Source organism: Trichosurus vulpecula, chromosome 8, assembly GCF_011100635.1.
Source record: "Trichosurus vulpecula isolate mTriVul1 chromosome 8, mTriVul1.pri, whole genome shotgun sequence".
NCBI lineage: Eukaryota > Metazoa > Chordata > Mammalia > Diprotodontia > Phalangeridae > Trichosurus > Trichosurus vulpecula.
Genome location: NC_050580.1, coordinates 29,178,414 through 29,203,411, shown reverse-complemented (window position 1 = coordinate 29,203,411; position 24,998 = coordinate 29,178,414). Strand labels below are relative to the sequence as shown.

The 24,998-nt window shown below is 38.4% G+C and overlaps 1 protein-coding gene and 1 pseudogene across 2 annotated transcripts in view; one reads left to right on the top strand and one right to left on the bottom strand.

Moving 5' to 3' along the window:
* Positions 1 to 24,998, top strand: part of CTNNA3 (catenin alpha 3) — a 1,949,360-nt gene that overhangs the window by 1,615,748 nt on the left and 308,614 nt on the right. The window lies entirely within an intron of this gene.
* LOC118828348 lies at positions 15,653 to 16,513 on the bottom strand (annotated as a pseudogene).

Below are 24,998 nucleotides of genomic sequence, written 5' to 3'. Positions count from 1 at the left end.
AATCTAGGAGTTTTCTGTTGATCCTAAATCACAGAATCTCAAAGATGGATCCTAGCATCTAGTCAGCCTAACCTGTATCTGAACAACAATATCTTCTATAACATCTATGACAGGTCTAGACTCTGTCTGAGGATCTTGAATAAAGAAGAGCTAATGACCAATCAGAATAAGAGAGAGATGGAGACGTCTTTGTATGTGGAATACAATTTTCCAGGATATGTTAGTGTGATATAGAATCAACTTATGGAAGTCATATTAGGCATTCTAAATGAAGGAAAAATTACATATATATGTATGAATGTATGTACACACATTTATATATGTATATATACTGTATGCAGATACACATACATATCCCCATATATGTGTATAATGTATGTGTATACATATATATATACATACATACATATATACTTGTATATTTATCAGGAAATATGTCTAAACCTCATTTAAATTATTAATACGATTGATTTTATGAATTTTTAAGACTACAAATCCAACAATTGCTGGTGTAAAGGGTAGCCTTTATAAATTATTGAATAGTCGTACAATTCCAACAAAACAAGAAATTAAGGATGTTGTTAGCATTGTAATGTTATTTCAAATGCTGTTTACACAGTTTGTTTTTTTTTTGTCAGGATGTCAACAACTTGGAAAGGGAACTAATAGATTATTACTACTCTTTTTTGTACAATATTAGTAGTTATAGAATGACTTGTACGTCCAGTTTCCACAAATGTCATTCTATTATTTCAAGCAATAATAAGCCTAAGGGGAAATTAACTGAAAGCCACAATAATGAAAAACATGGCTAATGGTTATTGGATTTTTAAAATATTATTTATTTGACTAGCTTACTATAACTGATTGGAATGTCAGCACAATATAATTTGGAAGTAGATCTAATCTCTCCTTAATCATACAAGCCAAGAAAACAAACAAAGAGAAATCCACAAATGTAATATCGTGAAGGTGAATAGTGTGTGTTTTTGCTTAATGAATTTGCTCTAATCAGTAGTGCTCTAGGGTTCATCTTAGAATTATGTATAAACTATAAAATATCATCCTCGTTCATGTGAAATGCTCATTTTGATACTAGTTGTTTAATCATGTGTACAGTTAATATTTCCAAAAATAATATGCCCTTCCTAGATGTCTTTGAAATATATATTGCTTATGAGAAGATAAAGCATGGAGATGACTCATCGTTACTCAATGCTATTATGAAAAGACAGGGGTTAGACTTGTGATTACATTGGTAGAGGAAATTCCCAGAGAGGAAATTCCCTATCCAAATGCAGGTCAGTGTCTTTTCTGCAACTTATGGTCTTAGAGAATTGCCTAGAATACCAAGAGATTAAATGCCCTGCCAAGGGTCACACAGCCAGGATTTATTATTACAAGGATTTGAACCAAAGTCTATCTGTGTTGGAGTCTCACTCTATCCAACATGTCACACTGCCTATCTATTAGGAAAAGAAATCTGTAAAATGAATACTTATTGGAAGATATATAGTATCATTTTCACATGTATCATAGACCACCTGTAGATTTTTATTATCCCTCTCCATCACCATGCATTAACCCATCTACAAATTGTTAGGATGAGTGTATCCAATTGCAGAGAAAAGCTTTATTTTATCTCTTACAAAATAAGATTTTGTTATGAAGCCAAAATATTTATTTAGTTCAAAATAGGAAGTTCAAAAGCAATTAAGTTAATAACACTTTCATTCATTTGGAACTCTGAATTTTGGATTGTGGTTTTATTTGTATCTATGTAAACTCAATAAAATTGTGTTTTTAGATTTTCAACTTAGGAAAGTGGTTTTTTAATTCATATTTTAAGGCCAGTAATCAAGAAATTTTCTGCCCTTGAGCAGTTACCTGCCTTTTGCCCATCTGCAGATGGACTGGTCTATTTAAAGTATCAAGACGCAGAAAGGACTTTCTTCACCAGTGGTATACTATTTATTGAAGTGACCACTAGAGGGCAGCTCTAATTACACAGTACTCATATGCAAGATTTCTACCAAGAAAAATTTGGGTCTCTACTGAGTACCATTCTTCCTGGTTTAGTACTTAGGCATTGTTGTTACTTAAGTTCACTCCTGAAGGTGCTTTGGTACAAGTTAAAGAAAGATATGTTGGGATGTGATGGGATGGATAGGATTGGGAGGGGTGGGGCGAGTGTTGTCTAGAAGAAGTTAATTTTGTGAAATTGTGTTGGGGAATATCTGGAATTTAATTAAACTACTAGTCCTTAGAACCAACTCAAATTTCAGGGTTTTTTTTGGCCTGGTTTCCCTCTTTGTTTCCACAAGAAGGCTAATTATTTCAGGAGTTTTTAAAAGTCATTTGAGGATGCTAAGACTGCTCCCTTCTAGAACCTATGGTGCAAACTGCCAACTTCATTATGTGTATTACCATTCAGATTCCTGAGCAGAATCAGATTTTCAAGTTTTCCACCTATTTCATGCTTTGTGTTTCCCATATGCTTCTTTATTATTTTTTCATTTTTTTCTCAATTACATGTAAAAAAGGATTTTTAACACCTTTATTAATCCAGCATTTCCTTTTTATTTCTAATCCCCTGCTTGAGAAGGCAAACAATTTAATTTAAAGTATACATGCATAGTTAAGCAAAATATACTTCCATATTAGCCATGGTGCAAAAGAAAACACACACACACACAATAACAACAACAACAAAAATAAAGTATAGAAAGGATGCTTCTATCAGCATTCAGATTTCAGCAGTTCTTTTTCTGGAGGTAGATAACATTTTTCATCCTAAGTCCTTCAGAATTGTCTTGAATCCTTGTATTGCTGAGAATGACTAAGTCATTAACAGTTGATCATTGTATAATATTGCTGTTAATGTATACAATGTTCTCCTGGTTCTTCTCACTTAACTTTGCATCAGTTCAGAAAGGTTTTTCTGAAAGCATATTGCTTGTCATTTCTTATAGCACAACATTATTCCATCACAATCATATACCACCAGTTGGTTCACCATCCCACAATTGAGAGAGTTATCTTCTCAATATCCAATTCTTTTCCAACACAAATATATATATATATATATATATATATACATATATATACATATATATATACACATATATATACACACACACACACACACATATATATGTATATGTGTATGCATATGTATATATATAATGTTCTTTTCATTTTTACTTCAATCTCTTTAGGATGCAGATTTAGTAGTAGTATTTCTGGGTCAAGGATTATGCACAGTTTTATAGCCTTTTTGTCATAGATCCAAATTGCTCTCCAGAACAGCTAGATCAATTCCCAACTTTAGCAATGCTGCTTAATGTCCCATTTCCCTCCCATTCCCCTCCAATATTTGTTGGTTGCCTTTTCTCTCATATTAGCCAATCTGATAAGTGTGAGGTAGTACTTCAGATGTGCTTTAATTTGCTTTTCTCTAATCAATAGCGATTTAGAGCATTTTATATGGTTATAGATAGCTTTAAATTCCTCATCTGAAAACTGTCTGTTCATATCCTTTAGCTATTTATCAAATGGAGAATAACTTGTATTACTATAAATTTAACTCAGTTCTCTATATATTTGAGAAATTAGGACTTTATCAAAGAAACTTGCTGCAATTTTCCTGTTTCCTGGTTTTCTTCTAATCTTGGCTGCATTACTATTTTTGTGGAAAAAAATGTTTAATTAATTTTAACTTAATCAGCATTATCCATTTTACATCCTATAATGCTATCTCTTGTTTGATCACAAATTTCTTCTCTTTTCCGTAGATCTGACAGGTAGAATATTGAATGCATCTCTATTTTGTTTGTGATATCATCATTTATGTCTACATCATGTATGCATTTTTTGGCAGGGCAATTGGGGTTAAGTGACTTGCCCAAGGTCACACAGCTGGTACATGTGTCAAGTGTCTGAGGCCGAATTTGAATTCAGGTCCTCCTGACTCCAGGGCCAGTGCTCTACTCACTGCACCACCTAGCTGCCCCTCATGTATGCATTTTGATCTGATCTTGTTATATGATGTGAGATGATGGTTTATACCTAGTTTCTGCCAAACTGCTTTTCAGTTTGCCCAGGAGGTTTTTTCTTCCAAAAATGGGGGGTTGTTCTAAAAGTTTACATCTTTGAGATTACTTTGATTACTAAAATGTATTGTATACCTATTCTGTACAAGTGAATCATCACTCTGTTCCTTAGCCAGTAGCATAATTTCCTGGTGACTATCACTTGATAATACAGTTTGAGATCTGGTACTGCTAGCCCACCTTCTTTCACATGTTTTTCCATTGATTGCCTAGATATTTTTCCTTTGTTGTGCTTCCAGATGAATTTTGTTATTATTTTTTCTAGTTCTATAAAATAATTTTTGGTAGTTTGATTAGTATGGCATTTGAATTAATTTAGGTATAATTATAAATTTATTATATTGGTGAAAACTACTGTAAGGCCAAACAGTAAGTGAAAGATCTTTCCACCCCATTGAATAGGCCTCAGGTGGGGCCAACAAAGGGATACCCTGATAGAGACAGGCCCACACTCTTTCACTAACTAGGTGTGAGGCCCCAGGCCCACACCCTTTTGCTAATTAAGCTGATGGGGGCATGAAGCTCTCAGGGACCTAAGGGGAGCTGCTAAGACCACAACCAATGGTATGTCCACTGAATTCTAGTCAATCAGATGCCCATTAGGACTGTATAAAAAGAGAACCCCAAACTGAGAGCAGCAGAGCAGCAGAGCTGAGAGCAGCAGGATTCAGAAGCAGACATCAATAGGACATTGAGGCTGTGAGAGCTACGAAAATCGAATTTTAGCACAAGGAGAAGGCATAGGAACTTTGAGTCTATAGAGCTGCAGAAGAGAGTGCTGAGTGGAGAGTTAGGATTCGTTAGTGATTACTTATAGGGAGGCCCTAGCAGGGAGGAAGGATGACTTGGCTCCTTGCTATAATATTGTGTTCTAATTTCTTTGAGGCTACATTGAGGTGGGCTCACTGGCTTTGGAATATTATTGCTGCTATATGGAATTGGAATTACTGGTTCTGGGATTGGATTCTCCCATGTCTAAATAAATGTTATACTTCCTCTGCCTTCTACCTAGAGAATTTCTTATACTTTGTGATTTAGAACCATTGAGTCATGGTCATGGACATCCTCAAGGTCATGAATCTTGCCTTATTAATATATCTATTGTTGTTCAGTCATTCAGTCAGTTGTATGTGACTCTCTGTGACCTTGTGAACCATAGCATGCCAATACCGTCAGTGGGTTTTTCTTAGCAAAGTTACTAGAGCAATTTGCCATTTTCTTCCCCAGTGGGTTGAGGAAAACAGAAGCTGAATTGCCAGGGTCACACAAGCTAGTGTGTGGCAATAGATTTGAATTCAGATCTTTCTGACTCTAAGCTGTGCATATTAATGTAGAAGCTGCTGGATTTTGTATTATCCTGACTGTGATTCCATGACATTTGAGTTACATTTTTCTGGCTGCTTCCAATACTTTCTCCTCAACTGTGGAGCGGTGGAATTTGGCTGTATTATGCCTGAGAGTTCTCATTTTGAGACCTCCTTCGGGAGATGATCAGTGGATTCTTTCCACTTCTAATTTACCCACTGGTTCTAGGATATTTGGGCAGTTTTCTTTCATAATTTGTCACAATATAATAGCTAGGCTCTGTTTTTTATATAATTTATTTATTTACTTTGAGTTTTCAACATTCATTTCTGTAAGATTTTGAGTTTTGAATTTTCTTCCCCACCTTCTTCTCCCCCTCCCCAAGATGGTATGCCATCTGATGTAGGCTCTACTTATGCATTCATATTAAACATGTTTTCACAACAGTCATGATGTAAAGAAGAATTAGAACTAATGGGAAGAACCACAAGAAAGAAGAAATAAAACAAAACAACAAAAGAAAAGGAAAGCAGATAGTATGCTTCCATCTGCATTCAGACTCCAACGTTCTTTCTCTGGATGTGGATAGCATTTTCCATGGTGAATCTTTTGAAGTTGTCTTAGATCCTTGCATTGCTGAGAAGAGCTAAGTCTATCATGGTCAGTCATCGCACAGTGTGACTGTTACTGCATACAATGTTCTCTTGGTTCTGCTCATTTCAACCAGCATCAGTTCATATAAGTCTTTGCAGGTTTTTCTGAAATCTACCTGCTCGTCATTTCTTATAAAACAATAGTATTCCATTATATTCATATACTACAACTTGTTCAGTCATTCCCCAATTGATGGACATCCCCTCAATTTCTAATTATTTGACTCAACAGAAAGAGATGCTGTAAATATTTTTGTACATGTAGATCCGTTTCCCATTTTTATGATCTCTTTGGGATACAGACCTAGAAATGGAATTGCTGGGTCAAAGGGTATGCATAATTTTATCTATGATGTAGATAAGGATGTAGTTTCCTTCCTTACCATTTTTATTTAGATCTAGGTTTGCTTTTGCTTTGTCTGAGATAAGGATTGTTACATCTGCCTTTTTTTTTCTTCAGCTGAAGCATAATATATTCTCCTCCAGTCTTTTACCTTTACTTTCTATTTCTATCCCTCTGCTTCAAATGTGTTTTTTGTTAACAACGTGTGTTGTAGGATTATGGTTCTTAATCCACTCTTCTCTCCACTTCCATTTTATGGGAGAGTTCATCCCATTTACATTCACATTTATGACTACTATCAGTGTCTTCTCTCCATTCTATTCTCCCCGCCACCCCCACCCCGCACCGTTAATGCTTTTCTCTTTCCTTTCCCCCTTTCCCTCCTGACTTGTTTTGCTTTTGACCACTGACTCCCTCAATCTGCCCTCCTTTTTATTATCTCCCTTGTTTCCTTCCCCTTTACCCTTACTACTTCTTCCCTCTCTTCTATCGACTTCCTCCCTTTTATTTCTTATTTCCTCTCCTACTTTCTATAAGATAAGTTATATTTCCATACCTAACTGATTGTTATTCCCTCCTTGAGCCAAATCTGATGAGGGTAAGGTTCAGACAATTCTCATCTCTCTCCATTTTCCCCTCTAATAGGTTGTACCTTTTTCATGTGATAGAATTTACCCTTGTCTGCTTCCTCCTTTCCTCTTCCCCCAGTACAATGTTTTAACACTTAATTAGATTTTTTGTCATCAAATCAAAGTCACCTTATACACATGCCCTGTCTATGTATACCCCTTGTAAGTGGCTTAATAACAATATAATTCCCTAGAGTTACAATTGTCAGCTTCCCTTGTGGGGATGTAAACAGCTTGCCCTTACTAATAACATGATTTTTTTTTCTTTTCTGTTTACCTTTTTATACCTGTCTTGTATTTGATGATCAAATTTTCTGTTGCGCTCTGGTCTTTTCATCAGGAAGGTTTGGAAGTCCCCTATTTCATTGAATATCTATCTCCTTGCCTGAAAGATTATGCTCAATTTCACTGGGTAGTTGATCCTGGGTTGTAATCCAAGCTCCTTTGCCTTATTGAATGTCATATTCCATGCCTTCCAGTCTTTTAATGTAGAAGGTGCAAGGTCCTGTGTAATCCTGACTGTGATTCCATGATATTTAAATTGTTTCTTTCTGGCTTCTTGCAGTATTTTTTCTTTGACCTGATAATTTTGTAATTTGCCTGTAATATTCCTTGGTGTTCTCAATTTGAGATCTCTTTCAGGAAGGGATAGTGGATTCTTTTGATGACTATTTTATTTTCTGGTTACAGGACCTCAGGGCAGTTTTACTTGATAATGTCCTGAAAGATGCTGTCCAGGCTCTTTTTTCATCATGGTTTTCAGGTAGACCAATAATTTTTTTTAATTGTCCTTCTTAGATCTATTTTCCAGGTCAATGATTTTACCAATGAGGTATTTTATGTTTTCTTCCCTTTTTTCATTCTTTTGTTTCTGTTTGACTGATTCTTGATATCTCATAGAGTCATTAGCTTCCACTTGCCCAATTCTAATTTTTAACAAATTGGTTTCTTCTATTAGATTTTGTACCTCTTTCTCCATTCGCCCCATTTTACTTTTTAAGGAGTTCTTTTCAGTGAGTTTTTGTGTCTCCTTTTCCATTTGGCCAATTCTGCTTTTTAATGACCTATTTTCTACAGTCGTTTTTTGTCCTTCTTTTTCCTACCTATTGACTCTCTCTTGCATACCTGTCATTTATTTTCCCAATTTTTCTTCTACCTCTCTCCTTTGATTTTTAAAATCCTTCATTAGCTTTTCCAAGAAGGCTTTTTGGGCTTGTAACCAGTTCATATTCCCCTTCGAGATTTTCAAATGTGGGTATATTGTTATCTTCTGAATTTGTGCCTAGATCATCCCTATCCCCATAATAAGAATCTTTGGTTATTGTCAGTTTCCGCTTTTTGCTCATGGTGTTTACCTGATCCCTGGCTTTTAGAGTTGAGCTCTCCTGCTGTAGTGCAAGGGGCACTGAACCAAGCTTCTTGTGCTAGGAACCCAGAACCTGGTCACTGGCTCTGTGTGCTGGGGCCTCAGGTGCTGGCAGCTGGAAGTTGTAGGAGTCTGATAGCTGTATTGCCAACACAATATTCACAATACAGATGGTGACGATGCATAAGCTGGCATAGTTCTGAATCCCAAAATATAACAGACTCTCTATATGGGAGACAAAACCAAAACATTTATACAAATACCAGAAACCCAAGTCCCCAAACCAGAAAGCCAAATCCAACACAGCAACAGAGAAACCCATACACAAGCAGGGAGCACCACCATCCCAAAGCCTTCTCACAAACAAAAACTCACAGCTACCTGCTTCCTCTCTCTACCTTAGCTCTAACTGCTCTGACTAACTTCCTTGTTCTGCTCCACCCTTCCTATTCTACCAGTTCATCAAGATCCTCCAACCACAGGCTTCCATGTAAATTAAGCAGGTCACCTGGGCCTATTAATGGATGAGAAGATCTTCAAATTTACATTACCATTTTAGCAGCTAATCTGGTGCTGAGCAGGAGTCAGCAACAGTGGAGCTCTTAGGGTGGGGGTGGTGAGTCTGGCCCCTGGGGGATACCTGCTCACGCAGACCTTATACTTGAATGTCTGGCTGCTGGAGGATGTCTGCCATCCTGGAGCTGTGCCTCCTAGAGTTGTGCTTCCTGGAGCTTTGTTTAAGCATCAGGAGGTTCTGCTGCTGGAGAATGCCAGTGCACATGGTGGTTTTCTGAGCTGGTGTCTACCTGTTCTCATGCCTGTGTTAAGGCACTCATGGGTCCTGGTGTTGGCACTTGGCTGCTTCACCACCTTGGGTCTCAGGAAATTCCCCTGGTTTGCTGAGGTAGGTCTTGCCACTGACCTGCTGGGTTGCCTCCCATCCTGTACTGCTCCCCCTTCCCCAGAGCAAGAGGGGGTTTCCAGTTAATCCCCCAATCTTCCTGGGCTACAAGACTGCTGCACCCCAACCTTCTGCTGGCTCAGCTGTCTCTTGATTTTTCCTGGGGTGAGATTTTCTAGGCTTTCAGAGGTCAATAAGGGAGAATGAGAGCGACTTACTCCATATTTCACCATCTTGGCTCCCAGAAACCTAGGCTTTCTTTTTGATCAGGGATTTCAGGTAGTTCAATAATTCTTAAATTATCTCTATTAAATCTATTTTTGAAGTCAGTTGTTTTCTAATGAAATATTCTATACTTTGTTTTATTTTTTTTTCATTTTTAATGTAGTTTTATTGTTTCTTGATGTCATTAGCTCCAATTTGACCAATCCTAATTTTCAAGGAATTTTTTTTTTCAGTCAGTGTTTGTACATCTTTTTCCATTTGATCAATTCTGTTTTTTAAGGAGTTTTTTTTTCCTTTTTAGGTGGTATCTTCTTCAATTTTTTTGTGCCTCTTTACCATGCTGTTCACTCTTTTCATATTATATTTTGACTATCCATCATTTAACTCCCAGTTTTTCCTCTACATATCTTTTTTTCTAAATTTCTTAAAATAATTTTTGATTTCTTCTAGGAATTCTTTTTGGGCTTATGTGCAGTTCCCTTTCTTTCCTTTGAGTCCTTCTATGTGAATGTTTGTCTTCTGAGTTTTCATCATGATCTTCCCTGTCTTTGTGGTAACTTTATATGGCAAGATTTTTTTTTTTTGGTGTTTGGTCATTTTTCCCAGCCTGTTTCTTGATATTTAGTTTTCTTTTAAAGTTGGGCTCCACTCCTAGGGCGGAGGGAGCCCTGATCCAAGATTTAAATTTTTTTTTTCTTTTTTTGCTGCTCTTTTCAGTGCTAGTTCTTCAGGTCTTTTTTTTTGTTCTTCCAACTTTCCTAACCAGTGCCTGATCTCTGAGTGACCACACTGGAACTTTGACTAGGATTTCTTTTTCACCCTGGAACTGTGACTAGCATTTCTGTTCCCCTGTAATATCAAGTGATTTCATTCCTTATGGTCCAGGAAATGTGACTCAGACCTCAGTTCTTCTTAGACCTCAAGCAGTTCTGTTCCAAGTGCCAGCAAAGTGTCTCATGTTATCTTCTGACAATTTACTGACTCCCTTGTTGTTTATGGGCTGAGAGCTCCCAAAACTGTTGCTGCTACTGCTGGTACTAATATTGCTGCTTCTGCTACTGCTGGTGCTGCTTCTGTTTCTGCTACAGCTGCTGCTGTAGCTGCCTCTGCTGATGCTGCTGATATTTAAGCCCCAACCAAAACCTGCTACTGGTTTCTTCAGCAGCACATCTTCTGCTTTACTTTACTCTGAGCCCAATACCTTTCCTGCCAACCTCCTAAGATGTGTTGCGGTGGAAAATTGTTTCACTCCACTTTTTTTTTGGTTCTGCTATTCCAGAATTTGATTTGAAGAATTTATTTTAAAATTGTTTGCAAAGGACTTTGGGAGAATTCTGGTGAGTGCCTGCCTTTACTCTGCCATCTTGGCTCCCATACGTTTCTCTTATGGTAATTGAATGGCTTCATTATCTGGGAAAATTAGGAGATTTGAAGCTCAATTTGAATTGACAATTATGTGATAAAGCACCTCCCAAAAGCCAGTTATCTTAACGTGTTAAGGGAAGCTTAGATTTTAGGAACAGAAAGGTGCTAATTGCAATTTGCTCATCTTTGGTGAAAGAATATCTGGAATATTACATTTTGCTCTACATGCAAACATTTCATTTACTGAGAACATTGGCCCATTGCAGAGATTATCCTAAGCATGGTTCCAGCGTGGCTAAAGGACCCATGAATATACCTAATTTTGTCTTGTTGAAGGAGCTGGAGTTATTGAGATTGGATTAAGGAAGACATAAAGAATTCTAATAACTATCTTCAAGTGTTACAAGGATTGTTGTGTTACTCACTGACTGACCTGGCTCCAAAGGATAGAACTAATAGTAACAGGTGGAAGTTGCAAAGAGTCAAAATTAGGTGCAATATAAGCAAATAACTGAAACACAGTTTGAGCTATCCTCCCCCAAATTGGGCTGCCTCGTGAAGTAATAAGTTCCCACTTATTAGAGTTCTTTAATGTAGCCACACATGGCTATATATTAGATATACTCTAAAGGGAATTCTTACAAAGATGTATCTTGGACTAGATGAGGTCCTTTCAAACTTTGAGCATCTGAGACCTCAATAGTGAGCTCTGTGCACTCTTTTAAATAATCAGTCATTCAGTATCCATTTAGTAAGCATCTACTTTGTGTAACTGTGTTGCTACTGTGAGTAGAGCACATCGGGAAGAAATCTGTTCTTGGAGTCATGAAGACCCAAGTTCAAGTTCACTTCTTCCATCTTCTCTTCATATAACTATGAACTAATCACAACCTCTTAGTGTTCCAGACAGCTCCAGACTCTAAGTTCCCAAGAAGTACTAACTTGCATTGTTGGAGGGAGACTCATCATATGGGAAATCTCTACATCAGTGAAACCCAAGGCCTGTCACTATGTGTGCTGAGCACTGTATTCACTTGGGGGATTAAAGAAAAAAGGAAAAACTTGAATAGCTTTTGATCTTTTCTTTTAAAAAAATTGGGACCAGTGTCTATCTAATTATCTAATGCTTCAGTTTCTAACAGAAAATCACTGATTGTGTGTGACATGAATGGAATGTTTAAGAGACATAGTTTCTGGGTAATTAATAATAAATTTATTAATTAGGCTAGCAGATAGTCAATAAGTTGAGGTCATTGGTTCTCTCAGAAACCAAAGACCCTGATGGAGGCTGCTTTTATGTTTAAGTACCTCTGGAATACCTCATTGGTGGAAATAAACTTTAATTGGTCAAATAGTGAGTAAATGAATATTAAAATGAGAGGTGGGTCATTCTTAAAGAGGAGCTGAGTATGTTACTTTGATTGTGTCAGCATTCTTGGACAAAGAGACTCATCTCAAGCCAGACCACTTAAGTTGAACAGAATGGGTCAGAATTCACCTACGTTATATTCTCTTTATCCTTTAGTGAGAAATAAGCTCTCCCAGTTGGGGTTCTACCCAGGATTGAGGAGAAGGTCTCATTGTTAGCCTTATCCTTTACCAAGACTGGGCTTTGCTTTAAGGAAGTAAAAAGAGGATCCTGTCTATAAAACTGGTTATTAATTTAATAAGATAATAATCATTTTTCTCATTTGTTTATGTGTCTGTGCATCCCTCTCTCCTACATGACTGAAAGTCATCCCCTGAGGTCTCTGATATTTATAATTCATTGAATGGCCCTATTCTACGCTCTGCTGGACTAGTAATACTTAAAGGATCATTGAACACAGTTATGTCAGTTATCTATATGGTTGTATCTATCTTGGAAATTTGAGTGTTCTTCACTTATGAATGAGAGGCAACTTGTTTCCTGTAACCCATTGTAATCATAATTACTCATTGGTTATCATCACTGTTGCTTGCAAAATTGAAATCATTGTCTTTTATATTTTGAGTACTGTCCACTTTTCAGGATATATATATATATATATACACATATATATATATACATATATATGTATGTGTATATGTGTATGTATATGTATATTTAACTTCTGAAATCAAATGGAATGTTTACTGAATGTTGCTGTATTGAGAGAACTAGATTAAGAAATGTGGAGAACACAGGAAACTTTGAATTTTCTACTCCTGGACTTCTTGGTGGCATGACAGCAAGAGGATGAGGTAGCTTTCCAGAATAAGCAAGGATCCTTAAGAGTTTCCTGTAAATTAAAATGCATTTAGCACTAGAAGAGAATGCTCTCAGTAAAGTAGAATAATCCTTTCTAAAAGAAGAAAATTATATCTGACTTTATGGGAATTGTAAATTTATGGAATTTATAAGATTAAGATCAGGAAAGGAGGCAATAAGGTATGGTAGAAAGAGCACTGTCTCCAGAATCAGAGGATCTGGGTTCAAATCCCTCTCTTGTTAACAATTTGCAGAAGAGAAGGAATGCCAGAATGAATCACATACAAGTAGAGAAACTTGGAAACCTATTTGTTTAATCTAAGACATACCTAAAAAGAAAAAAATAACAGTAGATATATTTTTGAAAGTCATAATTTCATGTACAATGTTCTGTTCTATTATATAAATGGAAATGCTCATTTTACTTGGTCTTTGACAAATAACAAAACAGAAAAATTAAAATCATAAAAACACAAACCCTCCATCCATTTCCCCCAAATCCCACCTTGGATACTTTGTAAATGTGTTGTATCTGACATGTCATTTGACTTTCTTGGACCTCAGTCTTTTTTCAATATCTACTAGATCTACTGTAAAGTGCCTCCTAATTCTTGACCTGAGATTTTATTATCATTAGGGATTTTAGAGATAATCTAATTGAAGCCCATTTTATTGTTAACAAGGTTTATTGAAGGAGAGGTGATTTGCCCAAAGCCATGTAGATTATTTGTTGCAAAGCTTGGATTTAAACCCAGGCTCTAGAACGGGGATGAGGACCTTCTGGCCTTGAGGTCACATGTGGCCCTTTAGGTCCTTAAGTGTGGCCCCATTCCATTTTCTTTCCCTCTCAAACAACTTCTTTTTCTTTTTCAGTTTTGTCTGACTCTCCATGACTCCTTGGGTCATGGCAAAGTTACTGGTGAGGTTTGCCATTTCCTTCTCCAGCTCATTTTAGAGATAAAGAAACTGAAGCAAGCAGGTTTAAGTGACTTGGTGGGGTCACACAGCTTGCAAGTATCTGAGACCAGATTTGAACTCAGGAAGATAATTCTGCCTGACTCCAGGCCTGATGTTCTATCCACCAACACCTACCTGCCCCCAACCAACTTCTAAGAGATATCTAGGTCATTGGAAAGCTGCTTTTACCATTAGTGGAGAGCGTTCACCTGTTGGGATTTCCCTAACACTAAAAAAATTCCTGGCACCTTCACTTACAATAATGACTCTTTGACCTGAAGATTGCTATCTTGAATTTACTTCCATTCTAAACTGGTAATCAACCATCAATTAAATATAATAGTATACATATTGACTACATGATAGATAAAATTTCTATTGAGCTGTATTTTAGAAAAGAAGGGCTGGAATAGCATATTTAATATTTTTTTCCTTAAAAACATGGAGCCTAAACCAAAGGATACATGTAGAGATCGGATAACCAATCTATCATATATGACTTATAGTCCTTAGTAAATAAATCAATTCAGACGATTCTCAGATGGTGTCCTCTACCCTAAATAATGCCCACTAAGCTTGGGAAGAGACTTTCTTAAAAAATTCATTGCCATTCGGTGGTATGTGAACTCATCTATATTGATGTTACTCATTCTTTTTTTTTCTTTTTTTTAACCACTCAAAAACTTTCTTTAATACCATGTAATGCTTCAATCCAAACACTACACATATGTGCACACACCTTTACTAAAGAGGTCCCAAGGAAGGCTGGGTCATGCATTAACTGTGTTGGGTGAGGACTTTGGCATAACCTAATGGGTTCAGGTATGAGAAAAAAGTGTCCCCAGATGAAGCACAGCCCCCTCCCCTCTTCCTTGCTGAGAACCCTCAATGGCAGCGGAACATAACATCAATGCCATGGCAATGAGGAGTCCACAAGGATCCTGGGCGGTAAGGGAAAGATTTGGTTTCTCTATAGTATTAGAAAAGGTGTTTTTAGAAGGAAAAAAAAAACAGCCTTGGCCTGCCAGCAGCAGCCTCTTCATGAGTTGGAGCTACAGGGCTACCGGAGGCCTGAGCACAGCTGGGTGTGGGTACATGAGTGCAGGGGCAAGTCTTGTTTATGACTGGTATTGAGAAGACCTCAGGGCTCCCCAGTACCTTCATCCCCTGCAAGGAAGCAGCTGAGTCTGAGGGACATATTACATGTACCCTGGTGAGTCCAGGAGCTGGGTAGATAGTACAGTGAAGCTAATCATCAGTAAGGGGCCTACTTTCACACAAGGAGGAAAACAAAAACTTGCATCTTGTTCTTCAATGTAAAACAACCAAAGCAACATGACTGATTACCTTCAAACCTGCAACTCAAAACTATTTTTAGAACACTACCCTTAAAAGTTTTGCTAAGGTTTGAAGTGTGGGGAAGCAGTTCAGCTTTTCTCTCTTCTCCCCATTTCTAGCCTGTCAGTGTTTTCCATTGTGGAAGGACATTTCTAACTGCAAGGCAGAAGTATCTGTTGTGAGGCAGCTTATAGAGAAAAAGCCATATATAGGGCGCCATAGAAAGGGTCATTCGTTTCCTTTCATGCTGGTATCCTCTTCCTTCAGAGCAAATTTCCTCCTCAACACCTCTGAAATGAGGACAGCAGGGTCTTCTTCCTTCATCAAGCTCCGATTCAGGTCTTGGCTCTGCTTCATCCAGTGACTGTCCTTCAAGGTGCCCATCACGTCTGCAAAGCTGCTAGCCTTTGAGAGGGACACACAGTCCCCGTCTTCAGCCAAGCTGTATGCAGCTTTGGAGTCAGTTTTGCAACATTCAGAGCTGGCAGAACAAAGCATGGGAACCGATGGAAGCTCTAGGCCTTCTAACTCAGCCTCCTCTGTGATGTCACTAATAGCAAAGGAAGTTGTAGAGTGGAAGGAGGATCCAAAACAAGGTAAAGGGAGAAGAGACATTTGAACTTCCTGAAGATAAGAAATCTGGCATTCATGAAGCCGAAGCTGACTCTGCTGCCACAATCTTGGCAATCTGGCTGCGCAGGTGACTTGGGTCATCTTGTAGTTCAGTGGTTTGGCTCAGGGCTGGTAGGCCAGGCTTCGTCAAGGCCAGGATCTTCTGCTCTGGCCCTCCAAGGTTGGGCACTGAGACATTGTGCTGCATGACCAACAGCGGGCTGGGCTTCCCCTTGTGCGGCATGGGCCGGGTGTCACTCCTGACTCGAGCTTAGGTTTCTTCTTCATCTGCTTCTATCCAGGCAATATCCACCAAAGTAGGGACAGATATAGGTCAGAGATGTTGGGCAGTGTCTGAAAGGATGCCCGAAGACAGGGCTTCAAGGGCAGGTTAGTCCCAATCCTCTGAACTACACTTCGAGCCACTCCATGTGGTTTGTTCTGCCAGAGTGGGAAGGAAGAATCTGTTTCCATCTCCGATATCACAGCTGGCTCCTACCTGGCAGGGCTTCCTTATGTTAGGCCATCTTTGGGAACAGCAGGTCTCTTTAACAGGAGAAAACAGCATCTGGAGAAAGTCAGGGCTCAGCGGCCCCTGGGTGATCTCCACGTGCCCTGGGCAGCTGTGCTGCCTGCCTCTTCCAGCGAAGGAGGGCACCGCGAAATGCAGCGGGAAGAACTTGGAAGCGACGGACCGGGAGCAAGCGACAAGCTCCGGGCTTGGCCCCATCATCCTCACTGGGCTACAGCAGCTTCGGAGCCCATCTCGCAGCCCGGAGGACCTGCCAGCCGCTACAACCTGCCTCAGCCCGGGTCCCGCGGCCCTTCCCCCACGGCTCCGCGGTCACTCACTGCCTTACCAGCTCACGGCCCGTAAGGTCCTTCCGCGCTCAGCGTGGCGCAGCGGCCCCAGCCGCGCATCGGGCTACGGAAGAGAAGGCGGCTGCTCCGGCTCCTGGGGGTCCCGAGGCCCGTTGACAGCCCCCGGAGGAGCCGGGGGAGGGGGCGGGCAGCGGGCCGCCGATGTTACTCATTCTCATACCCGACATAGCTCATTCACTTTTTTCTCAACCTGTTCAATTCTTGCCGTTGTCCTTCCATAAAACTTACTTAAAGCATGTCCCTAAAATGTTGAAGGCCTAGCCCTAGTTGTTTTAATTCTCCATGGCTTTCGCTGAGCTAGCAGTTGGCTGTCCATCTGTCCATCTGCTCTTGCTAAGCGACCTCCTTTTATGGGCATATGTCCTTGATGTCGTTCTTTTTCTAAGACTTCTCTTAGGTTCTCCACCTTTGATAATGTTCTCTGGCTAGGGGCAAATTGACAGGGCCTATTGTTGATATTTTGGTATTTATTTTGAATTTCTTAATTGGGGTGCATGCTATGTACTCCACAAAGAATATAAGCTCTTTGAGGGAAAATAATTTAAGTAATTTTTGGTTTTTTGTCTCTGTATCCCTAGTGTTTATCACTGTGGAAGGAACTTAAATATTTTTTTTGTTTAGCAAAATTAAATTAAATTGAATCAAACATAAGATTTTGCATCAGCAGGAAGTGGGAGAACAATGAAAGTTTTGCTCAGTTTCCTACATAAGTACACCATCTTCCTTCCTATTTTCCAGTCCAAAATTTGTGAGTCCGTCCATGGCAAATTAGGAAGAACGCAATCCATTTTGGCTTGTCTCAGAATGATTAATGTGCACTTCCCCCTCCCCCATTACTTTAAGATTTCTGCTTGGAAGGGTCAGGAGAATTTAAGTTCAAATTTGGGGCTAGAACAGCAACAATTTAAAAATAACCATAGATTGCAGGTGATGAATATTTGCATATAAATTATTGAATAAGATCATCTAAGTTCGCATTTGGGAAGAATTGAAAATAGAGAGAAATTATAGCATTCTTTGGAATATTATTTCCCCATAAAACCAAGTCATCTATAAAAGTATAGTAATATTTCTAAAACAAGCTATTGATTTTCACAAGAAATTCTCGTTGGCCTCTGGGCATGAGCTTGCATTCATTTACTGAGCCCTAATGCATCACAGGTAGTAGACCCCATGACCTTTCAGAAAAACCATTATTTTATCATCACCGGGATCAAAGTAATATAGGAAACTGGGAAAATTCATTATGGTCTTTTTTTCTGCTAATGAAAAAAGATAATAGAATCTGAGAAACTTGGGGTTGGGAGGAAGCTCAGAAGTCATGTAATCCAACTGTAGCTGGAATAGGAATGTTTTCTACAAAATTTGAGGCTAATACATAGTAAAATCCCACTCGAAGACCTCAAGTCAAGTGAACTCATTGCCCTTGGGAACAGTAACTGCTTTCCAGTGACTTTAAATGTCAGGTATGGCTTCTTTATATCAGGTAGATATTTACCTTTGCAGGTTGCACCTATTTCTTTCCCATCAGGTTCATGGAGAAGAAATCTAGTTGCTGTTCTCAAACTTGAAGACAGCAATCATGTCCCCACTAAATCTGCTCATTTTCATTTTTAACCATACGGGCTTAGTGAACTCTATCAATAGTCTCTGGTATAGCATGGCTTCAAGTAGTTTTACTATCTTGGTTGTCTTTTTCTGTGCTCTACAGGTATCTGTGCCCTTCCTCATAGGTGGTACCTTAATGTTAACAAAATAGTTCAGATGTGATTGCTTCTATATGAACTATTCAAATGGAAGTCATCTGATTAGAAATCCAGGACCTTTTCAAGTATTCTGTAATATAAATCCATCAATCTTTGTATCTGATTATAAAAATTTACCTTTGCCTAATTGTATGATCATTGAACCCACATTTCTCCATCTCCTCTTCAGGGATACTGTGAGACACTTGACATATCCTAGATAATCTAGGTAAGCTTTGTCTCTAGATTTTCACTAGTCCATCACTCTGCTTAACTTGCCAAAAAAAGAAAAAGAAAAAAAATGTCTTGACCTGGTGTGTTTTGTACTCAATGAGCCTTTGCTATTTAATTAACATAATTTCCCTGATTGTTTGCACAGTGGGTAAGTCCTTCAGTAAACTTTTGTATGCACTCCAACTTTGAGCCAGGTGCTGTGCTAGCACTGGGTATACAAAAAGAACAAAAGACAGCTGTGGTCCTCAAAGAACTCAAATTCCAATGGGGGAGTGTAAAAGCAAACCGAGTTCTAGTATGCTGATAGAAATTGAGATCAAACTCTCCCACCTCTGGTTTGAAGAATCTAACTTCCTCTTGGTGATGTGCATCCTCTAAAAATGCCTCTTTGGGTGTTTTATGTTCTTTATTACTTTTTTCAGAGATTTTATTTTAAAATGTCCATTTTAAACTAAATTTAAAGGTCAAAGGGGATAAAATCACAAAATTTCCAGCCAATAATTTCAAAATTATTTCAACTGCTGAAGTGGTAATGAATAAGTAGAGAGATTTTGATTCTGTGTACTTTTTTCTATATTTTAAAGTTTTGTCATGGAAACTTAAAAAAAGAAATATATTGCCTTTATTCATTATGCGGTTTTGTAAGTGTGGGTTTCTCCTAAATCAGCATAGTTTCACTTCCAAGGAAACTATTTCCAGTATTCTGAAGAATGTATTTTAAAATATTAAACATATGGAACAGAAAAAGTTTCCAAATTTTATCTGAATGATCATTTCACAGAGCCTTTAAATCTCAGAGGTTCTTATGCACACCTGCCATCCAAGGAAGACACCCCTTTCAAAGGTCCTTGCCAAGTGGTCATCCACTTTACACTGGTTTGTCTCATTTCACAGGAAAACAATCAATAAATAAACAAGCATTTGTTAATTGCTAACTATGGTGTCTGGCTCTGTTAAGTGTGGGGAATACAAAGAAATGTGAAAACAGTTCTTGCTCTCAAGAAGTTTATGTTCTTACCAAATGAGCATGAGGGCTTTCTATCATTTCGAACCAAAATTCGCTTCTTGGCGATGATAACTTAGTGTTCTTTAGTCAGGTTTTCTGGAACTGAGTAAAATAAATGCCTTCTCTCTTTCATTTAAAATCTAGACAGACACCTGAAAATATCAGTCATCCCTTCCCTCTAGCTAATCTTTGGCAGTTAGGTTGCACAGTGGATAGAGTGCCATGTCTGGAGTCAGGAAGATGTGAGTTCAAATCACACCAGCTGTGTGACCCTAGAAAAGCTACTTAATCTTGTATTTCTCAGTTTTCTCATCTGTAAAATGAGCTGGAGAGAAAAATGGCAAACCATTCCTGTATCTTTTCCAAGAAAACCCCAAATGCGGTCAGGAAAAGTCAGATGTGATTGAACAACAACATAGCAGAGATGACTTCTGAGTTACGGGAGTCCTGGGTTTGAATTCTTCCAAAGACACTCACTAGCTGCACAGTCACAACTCACTTTAGTTTTCTGGGCCTCTGTTTCCTTACATTTAAAATGAAGATCGTAATATCATTTACCTTAAAGTTTGTTTTGAGAATCAAATAGCAATGAAAGTTAAGTGTTTTACAAACTTTAAGGAGTTAGACAAATAGTTATAGCTATGTGGTACAGTGGATAGAGAGCAGGGCCTGGAGTCAGGAAGACCTGGGTTCAGATCTGGACACAGATACTTACTAGCTATGTGACCCTGGAAAAGTCACTTAACCTCTGTTTGCTCTAATCCACTGGAGAAGGAAATGGGAAACCATTCTAGTATCATTGCCAAGAAAACTCCAAATGGTGCCATGAAGAGTTAGACATCCCCGAATGACAACAAAAAATAAGAGAAAATGATGATGATGATGATGATGGTGATCTTCATAATTCTACTTTTACTTATATTATTAGAATCAATATGAAATATCAATAACCTTGATTACACAAGGTAAATTTCTAAATATGATTATTTTGTGTATCTAAGAAACAACATAAATTACATCTTTCATTTCAATGTTCCCTTGTGGTTTCATGGCCTAATTGAATTAATTATATGATTAATTTTTCATTATACATAGGAACTTCCAAATTGTCGAAGTCTAAGGTACAGCCTGATGTTGATCTAAGCAGGAAATTATTACCTTTGGTCAATGTATGTTTGCTTTGCTTCTCAGCTACAAATGTTGTGTTGCAGCACCCTATTATTAATGAACATTCCAAAGGCATATAGTTTGTAAAGGTGGAAGAGAACTTTGAGATCATTTATTCTACTCAGTGGAGGAAACTGAATCCCAGAGAGAGGAGGCAGCTTACTTGAAGTCCTATGGGTAGTCATTACATGATCCAGGATTTTTATCCAGGGACTCAATTCCTTAATATTTTGCTATGTCCAAAACTGCCATTTGTGTCAAAATAGAAGAGTGTAAGTCAAGAAACACATAATTCTCCCGCTGCAGATGAATTTGTGATGGAGTAGATAAATCGCCAGGCTTGGAGTCAGGAGAGCCCTGGATTCGAAACTTCTTTTGACACTAACTGGCAGTATGGCCTTGGATAAGTCATATAATCTCTTGGAAGCTCAGGCTCCTCCTCAATAAAATGATGATAACAACGATGCCCATCATATAGGGTTCTTGTAAATATCTAATGATATTATGCACATTAAGCACTTTGCACAATCTTAAATTGCTACATATATATGAGTCATTAAGAATAAGGGAGCTACTTTCCTTAGAAGGGATCTCTCTATACCAACTACTAGAGGCAGGAAATTGTTCTAATTGCTTAAGTTAGTACCTTCTCTGCAATTTCTAACCTCAGGGAGCTTCATGAAGCATGCGGAAGTGACTTGCCTGTGTCATAGAGATTCTATATGTCAAAGGCAAGACTTAAACCCAGCCTTGCTCTGTAGCCTTCTTACTCACTTCTCAAAGATGCATTCTTGTAGTTAGGATAAAATGGAATACAATCAATGCAATTTTTGTTAACCTTACTTAAAGCACTAAAGAAACATTGGCTGTGATTTAACCCCGCTAAAGACCTCCTTTTCCTCTGCTATGAAATGAGGGATTTGGGCTAGATTAGGCTCCTTTCACTTCTAAATCTAATTAACCTAGATCACCCCAAGTATCTTTATACGTGCTTTAATGATCTGGGGAGAAACAGCGCCTAAAAATAAAGATCACAGATAGTGCTGGAAAGAATGAGGGATTGGGGAATAAGAAGAAAGCTTAGAGGTTAAGGCAGAGTCTTAAAACAGTCAACTAGCTGTCAGGAAGGAAACTGAGGCAAAAACTCAATAGTGGGACAAACGAGGACAACCCTAATGACTTCTTGACCCCCCTTACAGCTTATGTGTATGTGGAGAGGGAAGAATGACAAGTTTGGGGAAGACCAAAAGAGTCTGCTCTGATGGAAGAGAGAGAGAGGAACAGGACTAATGTGAAATAAGTTTGGAAAGATCAGTTGTTGCCTAGGACAGGACCTACAGCATCGTAGGTCCTTAACAAATATTTATTTAATTGTGGGTGACTTTAAGGGTCAGGCCGAGGACTTGGTGCGTTTTCCTAGAGGCTAGAGGAAGTAACGGAAGGATTTTGAGAAATGGAATAATGTGGTTAAACCTATGCTATAGGAAACTTATTTTGCAAACTGGGTGATAGGAGAGCCTAGAACCCTTCAGTATGCAAGTGTTAAAATAGAATGTTAATGAACTATTCCGGTCTCCTAAATTTCCATGCTCAAGATATAATGCTTCTCTATCTCTGTCTCTGTCTCTGTCTCTCTCTTTCTCTCTCTCTCTCTCTCTCTCTCTCTCTCTCTCTTCTCTCTCTCCCATTCCCTCTCTCTGTCTCTGTCTCTCCCATTCTCTGTCTCTCTCTCTCTCTCTCTCTCTCTCTCTCTCTCTCTCTCTCTCTCTCTCTTTTTCTCTGTGTGTGTGTGTGTTTCTCTCTCTCTGTCTCTCTCTGTCTCTCTCTCACCCTCTCCCTACAAACATACTTAAGAGTCTCTTTTCTAAATAATGTGTTGCTAGATCTTGCTGACCCTTGAAACCAGTCTCACACCTGCTTATTTGACCTCACTTTTACACCTAATTTTCTAGGGTACAAGAATTGAGATATAGTAGTTGGCATGGATTCAAGGTCCACTTTTGCTTTTTATTAGCTATGTGACCCTGGGTAAATCATTTAAGCTTCAGGCAATTCCCTAGGTTATATCTTCTAAGTCAAAGACAGTTTTTTAGGTTGTTGACCTTACAGGGTTAGAAAGAATCCCCAAATGAGTGCCCCCCAATCACGGATCATTTTACATGATACTTATTATGATAAATGATAAATATGATAATAATGCATTTTATATGATAATTATTTGTACAAATACTTCATTTATATGTCTCCTAAACCATCAGTTCCTTAAGACAGCAACTATGTCATTTCTTAGCTTTGTATCTCCGGTACTTTGCCTATGACACGATAAGAATAAGGGTGCCATATGTGATCTTGTCCAGTTCTTACACAGGGAAAGTCCAATTACCAATGAAATTTATCTTCATGTTATAATCTTCTAGAGTATGCTAGGACAATGAGCCATCATATGACTTGCTGAGGTTCCCAGAGGCCCAATTGATGAGAGGCAGCAGGATGGGCATTTATTAAAACCTTAAGATTTATTAAACTGAAAACGTGTATTCATTAACCACAGATACGAAAAATGATGCCCCTTGGAGTACATAGCAAATGATGGGAAAATTAGTCGGAAAAGGCCAAATTCATTTGGCCTTCTTGTCCTTTTCTCACTCTTCTTCTTTGCTGCCCAACTTTTCCAGAGTCATCATTTTGAATCTACTTGCTTATCATCTAATTACTCTGCAATCCTCTTGTGTTTTCTACTCCACTACTCTACTCAAACCGCTTTCTCCGGGGTCATTTATGATCACATTTCTAAATTCAGTGCTTTGTTTTTGTTCATCGAACTTATTATTTGATCCCAACACTTTGAGGTTCTCTCTTGCCTTGGCTTTTGAAATCAACCACTTTCTCCCAGTTCTTATGACTCTTCCTTTTACCAGGCCAGTCTCTTTATAGCTCACTTTCCCTCCACCCCAGGATGCTGTGTTTATTCCCACCAATGCAGCGGAAGGCCTCCTAATATCTACTTCTAATTACTGTAGCCCTACTCGTTGTTCACAGCTTAGATCACATCCCCATTCTTCAATAAGGTTCTCCCTGACACTGTTGGTCTCTGTTCTACCACTTGCCATTATTTAGTAATAATCTCTCACTCTCTCTGAAAAAGTAGCATTTTTCTACTTCTTGTTGAAGTTATCCCTTTGAGAAAAGTTGGGCAAGTCATTTGATCCATTTTGCCTCAGTTTCCTCATCTGTAAAAGGATTTGTGAAGGAAGTAGCAAAGCACTTCAGTATCTTTGCCAAATGGGCCCAGGAAAAGCTGGACATGACTGAACAACATATGCAAAGCACTACACTAACGAATGAAAATCAAAACTAGGAGAACCAATAGAGGAGAACACTATCAAGGAACTCATATTCTAATTGGGGAAGTCAACATAAATGACAGTATTGAACTATAGGGAAAATGGAACAGACTATTGGTAAGAACAACAATTTACACAGATGAGTTAGAAAGGGACAATTCCTGGTTCAGTTCAAGCTAGGCCTTTGGGGGGAATTAATGTTCCATAGCAGTCTGCTGGGCTCAACCTTTCAGGGCCTATGCTGACTTTATGGGTCCACACTTCATAGATTCATAACTTTAGAGCTTGGAGGGATCTTAGAGGTTATCAAATTTATTTTTTTTGTTTTTGTTTTGTATTTTGTAGGGGGGTGGCAGAGAGGATGGGGATCAGAAAAAGCAGAGAAGCAGACTTTATTAGACTTTCTATAAACATTAGGTTATCTAAATGTGAGATCTTTGTCCAAAGATTGAGCAAAAGTGTTCAATGAGAGTTAGGCTGACAGATAACCAACCTGAATACTTTATTACTAACATGGAATGTCAGAAGACTTTGTAATGCTAATGGAGGGGAAGGTGTAAGATCTTCCCCACCCATCAATAGGC